The following is a 10,643-nucleotide window of genomic DNA, read 5'->3' on the forward strand; positions in this document are numbered from 1 at the left end:
CGCGGCTTCAGGGGCGCGGGGCGGGTCCCAAGTGCACGGCGCCGGGACCCCACCGGGGCGTTCCACACCGAGCCCATAGAGCAGCAGCTACTTCCGCCACCCTTTTGAATCCCCGCGATTGGCGGGCTCGCTGAGGCATCGGCAGTGCTGATTGGACAGCGGGCCCCGGGAACCGCCCCCGCCCCCCGGCCCGCGCTGAGGGCCCGGGGCCTCCGCCCTCAGACCGGCTCCGGCTCCAACCCGGCCCGGGCTCTGCTCCGGTCCCCCCGGCCCGCCCTGAGGGCCCGGGGGCTCTGCCCCGAGACCGGCCTCGCCCCTCCCCGCCTCGCCTCGTAGTAGATTTCTGTTTGGTTTGTGGGAAGAAACAGTTGTGAGAAGTGAGATTTGTGCTGGAGAGGTGCTGCTGGGAAGAAAGGATGGAGTAAATCTGCTCCGAGGATGTGTGATGAAGAATTCAGGGTAAGGGTTGGGCAATATTTATAAACTGTCTCCATATTTCCCTGTATCTCTGGGTGTTTGGATTTAGCCTGGGATTGTCAGCTAAGTTATAAACAAGCCAACCCGGCTACTGAACTCCCAATAAACGTTTGGAACCCTTGCACAGAAAGACAAGTTAGCAACGATTCCAAAGGAAAAATTGTAAATGGAGGGTAACGATTGCGGGGGGATTTCCTTGGGGATTATGACCCTCACACATACGGAATTTAGGAGGTGGAATCCCAGTTTCAGCCTTGGGCACGTGCAGGAGAAGAGGGGTCATTATCCCTATCAAGGAAAGCCCGGTGCCCCAGCGCGTCAGGTGCGGACAACGAATTCTCCGGGGATGAGCACAAGTCCCCTCTTCCCCTGCCCCGACACTCGGACTGGCAGCAGCTGCAGGTGAGAGCTGTCACAGGATGGTGAGGGGACAGAGCAGCCCCAGGTGTGACCGTCAGGATGAGGAGGGCAGCAGAGCCGCCACAAGTGTGAGCTGTAAAGGATAATGAGGGGCCGGTTCTAGCCGGGGGCGGTTTAATAGAGGAGCCCGAGTTCACTTTGGCATCGGGCCGTGAGGAGCTCAGCGTGGTTTCTGCGGTGGTGGGAAAGCTTCTTACAGCGCCTGCAGGAGCACGTGGATGTGGGGGGTTTCTTTGTGCCGGACAGCAGTAGCAGGTAAGCCAGCATGGGTTTGTAGGGGAGATTTTTTTTTTCTTTGCAGCTTTGTCTTACTAATTTCTCTGTGGTGCTCCCAGGAAATAAAAGGAGTTATGGAGAGAAAAGGAGTTCAAATTCAGTGAAGAAACTCTTCTTCTGTGGTTGTCAGTATTCAAACTGAAGAAAACTTTCCACCTGGATTTTTAATGAGTTGTGGTATTTCTATGTGGTTTTTATTAAGTATTATGCTCTTGGGTGGCGTGTAGTGTTTTGTCTGATTTTTGATGTTATGTGTAATTTGGTTTTTGAGTGAGGATAACTTTGTTGGAGGGGTTGTTTGTATTTGAGGTAGAATTAATTTAAGTAGCTTTTTTTGCTAGACTTCTGATACGTGGTATTGGGGTTTTGTGTGTGATATGTAGGGATTCAAGTTGGGTAGGGCTATTTTTTCTGTTTAGTGGCTTTGAATGATTTATTGTGTAGCTTTATCTTGTTTGTAGATGGTGTATGGTGAGAGATATGGTTTCTTTTTCGTGTTAGGTTTTGTAGTTTACATGTCGGTCAGAGTATTTTTGAACTGAGTTCTGTTGAATTGTTTTTGGTGAGATACAGTGTTTTTTGAGGGTGTGTTTTCTAAGGTTTACAATGGTGTAATTGGCTGTAGTGTGAGATGTAAAGGAGGTTTTTATTTTTTTGGTGGTGGTTTTTATTATGGTGAGTGTGTAGTATTTGTTTTGATGGGTTTGGGGTAGTGTGATGTAGCTAATTTATTAGGGTTTTCTAATATTTATAATTCAATTATTGTTTATTGTATTACAGGGATTTATTTATTTAGCTTGTTTGGTTTTAGTGTGTGTTCTATAATTATGGAAAATTTGGGAGATGCTGTTTATAGTTGAATGGATCTTTTAGTTTTAGGATTGAGGGGGTTGCGGGTATAGATTTTGAAGTTTTTTTGAGGGGATTGGACATGGGGGTTATTTTTATTATATTTGGTAGTTGGACTTATAGTAATAAGAGTTGGCTTTTTTTGCTGCATTATTTTTTGTTTTTTCTTTTCTAGTATTCTTGTATTTGTGTGGTCAGGGTAGTGGTGTTTCTGGTGCAGCTGTAAGCCTCCATTATTGTTTGTGTGTTTTAGGTGGTCCACTGGTATTACAGGGAGACCCCCTCACTGACCGGCCAACAGATCTGCTGAGATTGTACATCAGCATTTGGTTTTCTCTATGGTACCTGACTAAGAGACAGCAGTCTGGTGACAGCAAGGAATTCCCAGAGGTGGAGCTGGATCTCAGCAGTCAAGCTGACGTGGGCAAGGTGAGCAGTGACTGGTGGACAGAAGCAGTTGCTATTGTTCAAGTCTCACTTGCTGGTGCAACTCTAAGCATTCACTGTTCTTTTTTTTTTTTACTTTAGGTTGTCCCCTTGCCAGATGTGCTGGCCCCAGAGGCCAGATGGGTGCAGCATTAAGGTATACTTGTGGCATGCTTCAGTCAGACTGGGGAGGTTGCTGTTTCACAGTAACTCTGCATGATTTTTTGCTTCTTTTGTTTCTTTGCAGGTGCCACTGCTGTCCCAGGCGTGCTAAGGAATAGAGAGAGCCGGTGAGTTGCCCTTTAGGCAGGGTGACCCATAGGTGAGCGATGCGCTCAGCATTTACTTTTTCCTTTTGCTGGGTCCACTCCTGTCAGCCTCTGGAGCGGAGTGAGGATCTGAGGGGGAGCTGGGGCAGCGGTGCAGAGGAGCCCTGGGGATTACTCTTCTGGAGGGGGATAGTCACATTTCCTGTTTTGTGATCCTAGGTAGCGCGAGGAGGTGCGGAGACAAAGTCTGGATACGGCAGCCCCAAAGCGGATGCTGAGAACATGTCTGAGATGCTGAGAACGTTCTGTCGAGGACGGACGTTCCACTCGTGTTCCAAAAGCTAAGTGTTGGGGCTGGTGGTCAGGAGAAGGGAAAAAACCTTTTCAGTCCCGGGAGGTGATTTAAAGTTACCTTAGAAGAGAAGGCCCTAGTGGGGTGGTCCCTTCAAAAGTAAAGGGTGAGGGTTTCTCCTCAGCTTCACCAGAGCCTTTGCTGGGCGGGGCAGTTCTGACCCATCTCCATGTTCTAGGGAGCTTCACATTATTGGCCTTCTTTTAGAGTCCACAGGGTTAGGCTGCAGCAGGGGATTCCTGGCCCAGGAGCGTCCTGATTAGGAGCAATGCCAGTTGCAAGGCGTAGGGTTAGTAGGGTTCAGCAGGGGGAGTTTACAGTGGCACACAGAGGCTGAAGGAGGGCTTGAGAGGTAAAGGATACAGTGAAAATCAGGGGTACAGTCTAGGATACAAGTCAGAGTACAGGTGTAGCGGCCCTCACAGCACTGCTACCAGCACACTTCCCCTGAGAGCAGGTGCAGGCAGCAGCCCTAGTGCAGGAACACACCAGAAGCTCTGACATGTGCAGACACAGTCAGGCTAGGGCCAGGCAGGAAGCGATAGTGGGGAGCAGGATCCAGCAGGGCTGGGGATAACGGGGGTTTCCCGCCCCACCCACCCTGGGATTCCCTGTCTCTCCGCAGCCGGTGGAAGTGCTCCTGATTCCCTCTCGAGGCGGCGGTTGGTAAGGCTTCGTGCCTTTTGCCACCGCAAAGAGTTCGTCTCTGTCAGCCTCTGCCCTGTCTCAGGGCCACGTTTCTTAGGGTAGGCAGGGAACAACTGTGGATGTACCTGTCCTGCGTGCGGGACAGCTCTTGGGACCCTAACGGTGCAGAGCATCCCCGGCTGCAAGGTCTAGGGCTCTGAAGAAGCAGGATTCAGAAGGGGGGAGGTTACAGTGATACACACAGAGGCTGAGGTAAAGGACTCAAGGCCTAGAGAACACACAGTGAAAATCAGGGGTACAGGCTAGGATACAAGTCAGAGTACAGGTATCCCGGCCCTCACAGCACTGCTGCCAACACTGTTTCCCTGAGAGCAGGTGCAGGCAGCAATCCTAATGCAAGACAAGGCCAGAAGTCCTGAGAGGTGCAGGCAGTAACCCTAAGCTAGGGCCAGGCAGGCAGTGACAGTGGTGGGGCAGAGTCCACAGGGTTGAGGTTCACCGGGGATGTCCACCCTGCGTTCCTGTCCTGCTCTAACCGGGGATGCTCACAGCCCTAATGGAGGCCACGGTGGGTGGGCTCAGTGCCAGTAATGCCTCTAAGGCTTTGGCGCTGCGAGCGTCGGCCTCCGAGCTCAGCTGAAGCACACACGGGGCCCGAGGACCCGGTCCTGCTTAAGAGACGGTGAGTAGCAGAGCTGCTGGTTTTTGGCTGATGTGCAGCTAAGATTATGTTTTGATATTTGGTTTTCTTGATTGTAGCTGACTAGGAAACAACAGCCCCGTTACAGCAGGAATTTCCCTGAGGGAGAGGCGGCCTTCTTTGGCACCCAGCGTGGATTCACCTTCCCAGACGTCTGAGAGATAAGTGGAGGGCTCGGAACTAGGGAGGGGATGAAAGCAGGGTGCCAGGGCAGGGGTCAGCGGGAGGGATTTTTCGAGTCGGGTTTGGAGCTGGGGATGTCCCAGATGTGACCCCTTAGGCTACATGAAGGGAAAGTCTCATTCTGAATCACAGGGCTGAGGTGTGCAGGGCAGAGCAGTCCCAGGGTGTGTTGTGTCTCTTGTGCACTCTGTGTCTTTTGGGTGTCTTGTCTTTTCCTTTAGTCCTTTCAGGGGTCTGTCAAAACCTCTGGCATCAGTCTTAGCATTTCTGATCTCTGTGCTCCTCAGCCAGGTGCCTTTGTCTCAGCTGCTTGGACACTCATCAGAATCCATCTCTTCACAAGCATCCAGTCCGATGCCTTTTCAGGTCTTGTTCTGAGCTGTATTGACAGCCGTGCACCGCCCTGATCCATTCCGGCGGGTTAGGTCTTGTGAGAATGCAAAGACAGGTAGAGGATTCTGACTGTAGGATTCTCGGGTATCCATCTCTGCGTTTCTTGGGATAAGTCATCCCAATGGCATCTTGTTCCTGCAGGGTTCTCTGAGCCTGGCCAGCTCACCTTCCATCTTACCTAGGTCATCTCATTCTGAGTTCTCTGGACCCTCAGGGTCATTCTTCTTGCCCAGAGTTTTCTGTCCCTGTTGTGTCCCCTCGTTTTTCCTGTGCTGTGTCATGGGTGTTGGTGTGTGTTTGGCTGGGAGCTGCTCTGCCTTGCTGCTCAGTCTGGGTGTAGAAGTAATAGGATGAGTCCCGGGGACTTGCATTTTGTGATGTGGGGATGTGGGGTGTAGTTAGACTGTCGAGGGTATTCCTAGATTTCCACAAGATGTGTGGAGCTGTCAAGGTATCCTGCAGCACTCTGACTTTTGTCCGAACTTTCTTTCAGATGCAGAGAGATGAAATCTGTGGCAGAGCCCCCCATCCTGGGTGAGGGGCTCCCCTGAGAAGGTCAGTCCCTGTTTGTGTTTGCAGGGGAGGTGTAAATGATGGCTGTGTTACAGCTCTGTTCTTTGTCTTTATTTTTAGGTGGTAAAGCCGGATCTCAGCAGTCAAGCTGACGTGGGCGAGGTGAGCAGTGATGGGTGGACAGAAGCAGTTGCTATTGTTCAAGCCTTACTTGCTGGTGCAACTCTAAGCCTCCGTTATTGTGTGTTTTAGGGAGTCCACTCGCAGGAGGCCGAGCTCCCCTCTCACCAACGGGACGACAGACCCGGGTCACCTCACCCGTGAGCCCTCCGGGAGCATTCCAGGTGTCTGTGATGGAGCCTTGATCTTCTCCTTGTGAAGGCCCCATCCAGGTAGGCTTGGATAACGGGCGAGGAGTTGAGGTGAGTCAGGGAGGAGAAGGAGGGATGGTCCCCTCAGGTTCCAGCGCTGCCACGTCACGTTGTCTGCTCTTTACCCAGGCAGACCCTGCGACGCCGGCGTTGGCCTCTGAGCGCAGCTGAAGCACGGGGCCGAGGACACAGGCAAGCTTAGGAGACAGTGAGTAGCAGAATTGCTGGTTTCTGGCTGATATGCTGCTAAGATTATGCTTTGATGTTTGGTTTTCTTTATTGTAGCTGTGTAGGAGACAACAGCCCAGCAGCAGCAGGAATTTCCCTGAGGGAGAGGCGGCCTTCTTTGGCACCCAGCGTGGATTCACCTCCCTAGACGTCCAAGAGATAAGTGGAGGGCTCAGAGCCAGGGAGGGCTTGAAAGCGGGGTGTGGGATCAGGGGCCACTGGGAGGGATTTTTTGAGTCATTTTTGGTGACAGGGATGTCCAAGATGTGACCCCTTAGGCTACATCAAGGGAAGGTCTCATTCTGGATCACAGTGCCGAGGTGTGCAGCGCAGAGCAGTCCTGGTGTGTGTTGTGTCACTTGTCTGTTGTGCTCTCTGTCCTTTGGGTGTCTTGTGTGTGCTGTCTTTTCACTTAGCCCTTTGAGGGGCCTATCAAAACCCCTGGCATCACTCTTAGCATTTCTGATCTCTGTGCTCCTCAGCCAGGTGCCTTTGTCTCAGCTGCTCGGACACTCATCAGAATCCATCTCTCTTCACAAGCATCCAGTCCGATGCCTTTTCAGGTCTTGTTCTGAGCTGTATTGACAGCCGTGCACCGCCCTGATCCATTCCGGCGGGTTAGGTCTTGTGAGATTGCAAAGACAGGTAGAGGATTCTGACCGTAGGATTCTCGGGCATCCATCTCTGTGTCTCTTGGGATAAGTCATCCCGATGGCATCTTGTTCCTGCAGGGTTCTCTGAGCCTGGCCAGCTCACCTTCCATCTTACCTAGGTCATCTCATTCTGAGTTCTCTGGACCCTCAGGGTCATTCTTCTTGCCCAGAGTTTTCTGTCCCTGTTGTGTCCCCTCGTTTGTCCTGTGCTGTGTCACGGGTGTTGGTGTGTGTTTGGCCGGGAGCTGCTCTGACTTGCTGCTCAGTCTGGGTGTAGGGGTACGAGGGTAATAGTGCCGGGAGCTTGAAATTTGTGATGTGGGGTGTAGTTAGACTGTCGAGGGTATTCCTAGATTTCCACAAGATGTGTGGAGCTGTCAAGGTATCCTGCAGTACTCTGACTTTTGTCCAAACTTTCTTTCAGATGCAGAGAGATGAAATCTGTGGCAGAGCCCCCCATCCTGGGTGAGGGGCTCCCCTGAGAAGGTCAGTCCCTCTTTGTGTTTGCAGGGGAGGTGTAAATGGTGGCCATGTTACAGCTCTGTTCTTTGTCTTTATTTTTAGGTGGTAAAGCCGGATCTCAGCAGTCAAGCTGACGTGGGCGAGGTGAGCAGTGATGGGTGGACAGAAGCAGTTGCTATTGTTCAAGCCTCACTCGCTGGTGCAACTCTAAGCCTCCGTTATTGTGTGTTTTAGGGAGTCCACTTGCAGGAGGCCGAGCTCCCCTCTCACCAACCGGACGACAGACCCGGGTCACCTCACCCGTGAGTGCTCCGGGAGCATTCCAGGAGTCTGTGATGGAGCCTTGATCTTCTCCTTGTGAAGGCCCCATCCAGGTAGGCTTGGATAACGGGCGAGGAGTTGAGGTGAGTCAGGGAGGAGGAGGAGGGATGGTCCCCTCAAGTTCCAGCGCTGCCACGTCACCTTGTCTGCTCTTTACCCAGGCAGACCCTGCGACGCCGGCGTTGGCCTCTGAGCGCAGCTGAAGCGCGGGGCCGAGGACACAGGCAAGCTTAGGAGACAGTGAGTAGCAGAATTGTCGGGTTTTGGGTGATGGGCTGCTACGATCACGCATTCGTGTTTGGTTTTCTTTGTTGTAGCTGACTAAGAGACAACAGCCCAGCGACAGCAGGAGTTTCCCTGAGGGAGAGGCAGCCTTCTTTGGACCTGGCAGGGATTTGCCTCCCTGGATGCCTGAGAGATAAGTGGAGGGTGATGGCTCACAGAGGGGATGAAAGCAGGATGCCAGGGCAGGGATCACCGGGAGGGATTTTTTAAGTCAGATTTGGAATTAGGGGCACCAAGATGTGACCCCTTAGGCTACATTAAGGGAAAGTCTCATTTTTCATTTCAGTGCTGAGGTGTGCAGGGCAGAGCAGTCCTGGTGTGTGTTGTGTCACTTGTCTCTTGTACACTCTGTGTCTGTTTGGTGTCTTGTCTTTTCCTTTAGTCTTTTCAGGGGCCTATCAAAACCCCTGGTATCAGTCTTAGCATTTCTGATCTCTGTGCTCCTCAGCCAGGTGCCTTTGTCTCAGCTGCTCGGACACTCATCAGAATCCATCTCTCTTCACAAGCATCCAGTCCGATGCCTTTTCAGGTCTTGTTCTGAGCTGTATTGACAGCCATGCACCGTCATGATCCATTCCGGCGGGTTAGGTCTTGTGAGAATGCAAAGGCAGGTAGAGGATTCTGACCGTAGGATTCTCGGGCATCCATCTCTGCATTTCTTGGGATAAGTCATCCCGATGGCATCTTGTTCCTGCAGGGTTCTCTGAGCCTGGCCAGCTCACCGTCCGTCTCGCCTCGGTCATCTCATTCCGAGTTCTCTGGACCCTCAGGGTCATTCTTCTTGCCCAGAGTTTTCTGTCCCTGTTGTGTCCCCTCGTTTGTCCTGTGCTGTGTCACGGGTGTTGGTGTGTGTTTGGCTGGGAGCTGCTCTGCCTTGCTGCTCAGTCTCGGTGTAGGGGTACGAGGGTAATAGTGCCGGGGGCTTGAAATTTGTGATGTGGGGTGTAGTTAGACTATAGAGGGTATTCCTAGATTTCCACAAGATGTCTGGAGCTGTCAAGGTATCCTGCAGCACTCTGACTTTTGTCCCAACTTTCTTTCAGATGCAGAGGGATGAAATCCGTGGCAGAGCCCCCCAGCCTGGGTGAGGGGCTCCCCTGAGAAGATCGATCGCTATTCAAGGTGAGAGTCACACATTTCACATTTATTGGCACTCCAGTGCAGGCCACCTGCATTTACAGCTTCAAACAAGTGAGTCCCTTGGTAAACCCCCTGGGCAGCAGCTGGAGCCTGCTCCGGGCTGGGCTGAGGGAGCAAACACTTGTGGTTGACACAGCTACACACTGAGGGTACTTGGGAAAACACCTGCCTTGTCCTGGATTTTTTTTTTTTTGAGCTTTTTACACGGTTTTAATCATCACCTTGGTAAAAATAAATGGTAAGGACTGAAAACATGAGAGGCTGGCAAGTTATGCTCATGAATGAGAACTTTTTTTTTAAATAACTGTGCGGCCTATATCTTAATTTTGAGACTCTCTTTTTTGGCTGACTTTACTGTAAAAAATCTAATTTTAATTTAGCTGCCTCAATAATGTTTTTATTGTACAAATATGTTCTAGCGGCAGGAGCTTAAAGTAGTAACACCAACATGTCACCTCTGGAATAAATCCCTGCGTCTCCTCAGACCTACTGGTTTGCAGTAGAGTTTGTACACCTTTCGCTGCAGCTGTGGTTCTTAATAACTGGAAGTCCATGGATTGCTGGGCGATTCCCATAAGTTCTCCTATTTTGTAGGAGCTGCACGGTGAGGTCAGCATTCTGAGGGAGGCCCTGGCACAGCTGCCAAGGGCAAGGAACGTGGAGCATCCTGGGGCTTCTCCCACCCGAGTTTCTCCCGGAGCGTACTGCGTGTCATGCCGGATGTTTAACCCGGGTTTGGGGTGTTCTCCTGCAGTCCCAGCTCTAACTGCTGCCCCTGAGCCCCGGCCTTGCTCTGTCCCAGCACTGAACCTGGCAGGTGGGTGTGCTTTTCCAGCCCTTTAATCCCACGGGCAATCCCAGATTCCCGGAGCTCCCCGAGGCACAGCCTGGCCTCCCTCGCTGGGAGCTGCATTTCAGTCTGCCTGGACCAAGGCCATCCTGTTTGAGACTTTATTCCTGTTGCTTTTCCTCTTGCAGGTAGTTGGCGAAAAGGAGAGAGCCAGTAGGAAGTGAAGCCACTGGAAGGCCTTATCCCAGTCCAAGGTTCCCACTTTTCTTTCTGACTCCTGGATAATTGCCTGGCCATAACTGGACAGAGACTGTCAGTTTGATTTCCTGCCTTTTCCAATAAATCCTTGCTTTCAGCTGGAGTGTATTCCTGGTGTCATCCCCCTCCTCATTCGTGGATGTGTAAATAAAATTCCTGACTTGCCGAGTCCAATTTTGTTATTGCAGGAAGTGTGGTGCTTTTGTTCCACTGAAACTTCCCAACTCTGCTGAGAGTTTCCGATGTCAAATACAAGTAAGATTCGAGTTTCTTTGCATTGTTACTCCCACAAAACACAGATCATTCTTGGATAGGAGTAGCTGGACCTGTTGAATTTCCACTTCCCTTTAAAATTAGAGCAGAGGAAGCAGATTTAAATTTGTTCCATGAACTTCCACCAACTTGATGACTGTTCCAAAAGTTTGCAGTGTTAGAAATGCCTAAGCTTGTTTTCCAGGCAAGCTGGGATTTAGATGTTATTTCTTCCTTTTATTTGATGTTTTTTCTCTCTCTGATTCTAGTAAGAGAATATATTTTTTTTTTCCAGTTTTCCATCCTAATTGGAGTTTTTGTACATTGTAGGGCACATTTCCAAGGAAATTTACCAAATTCATGTTGGTAAAGCAGGA

General features: G+C 51.1%; 1 long non-coding RNA gene across 1 annotated transcript; it reads left to right on the forward strand.

The window, feature by feature from the left end:
* Positions 1-8,810: 8,810 nt before the first annotated feature.
* On the forward strand, positions 8,811-10,122 carry LOC136305219 (uncharacterized). The gene is made up of 3 exons (XR_010725160.1): positions 8,811-8,948; positions 9,561-9,783; positions 9,945-10,122. It is a non-coding gene; the product is annotated as an uncharacterized lncRNA (long non-coding RNA).
* Positions 10,123-10,643: the final 521 nt, after the last annotated feature.

This window comes from Chamaea fasciata, unplaced genomic scaffold, assembly GCF_029207755.1.
Source record: "Chamaea fasciata isolate MVZ Bird 193981 ecotype frontalis unplaced genomic scaffold, bChaFas1.0.hap1 SCAF_322, whole genome shotgun sequence".
Taxonomy (NCBI): domain Eukaryota; kingdom Metazoa; phylum Chordata; class Aves; order Passeriformes; family Sylviidae; genus Chamaea; species Chamaea fasciata.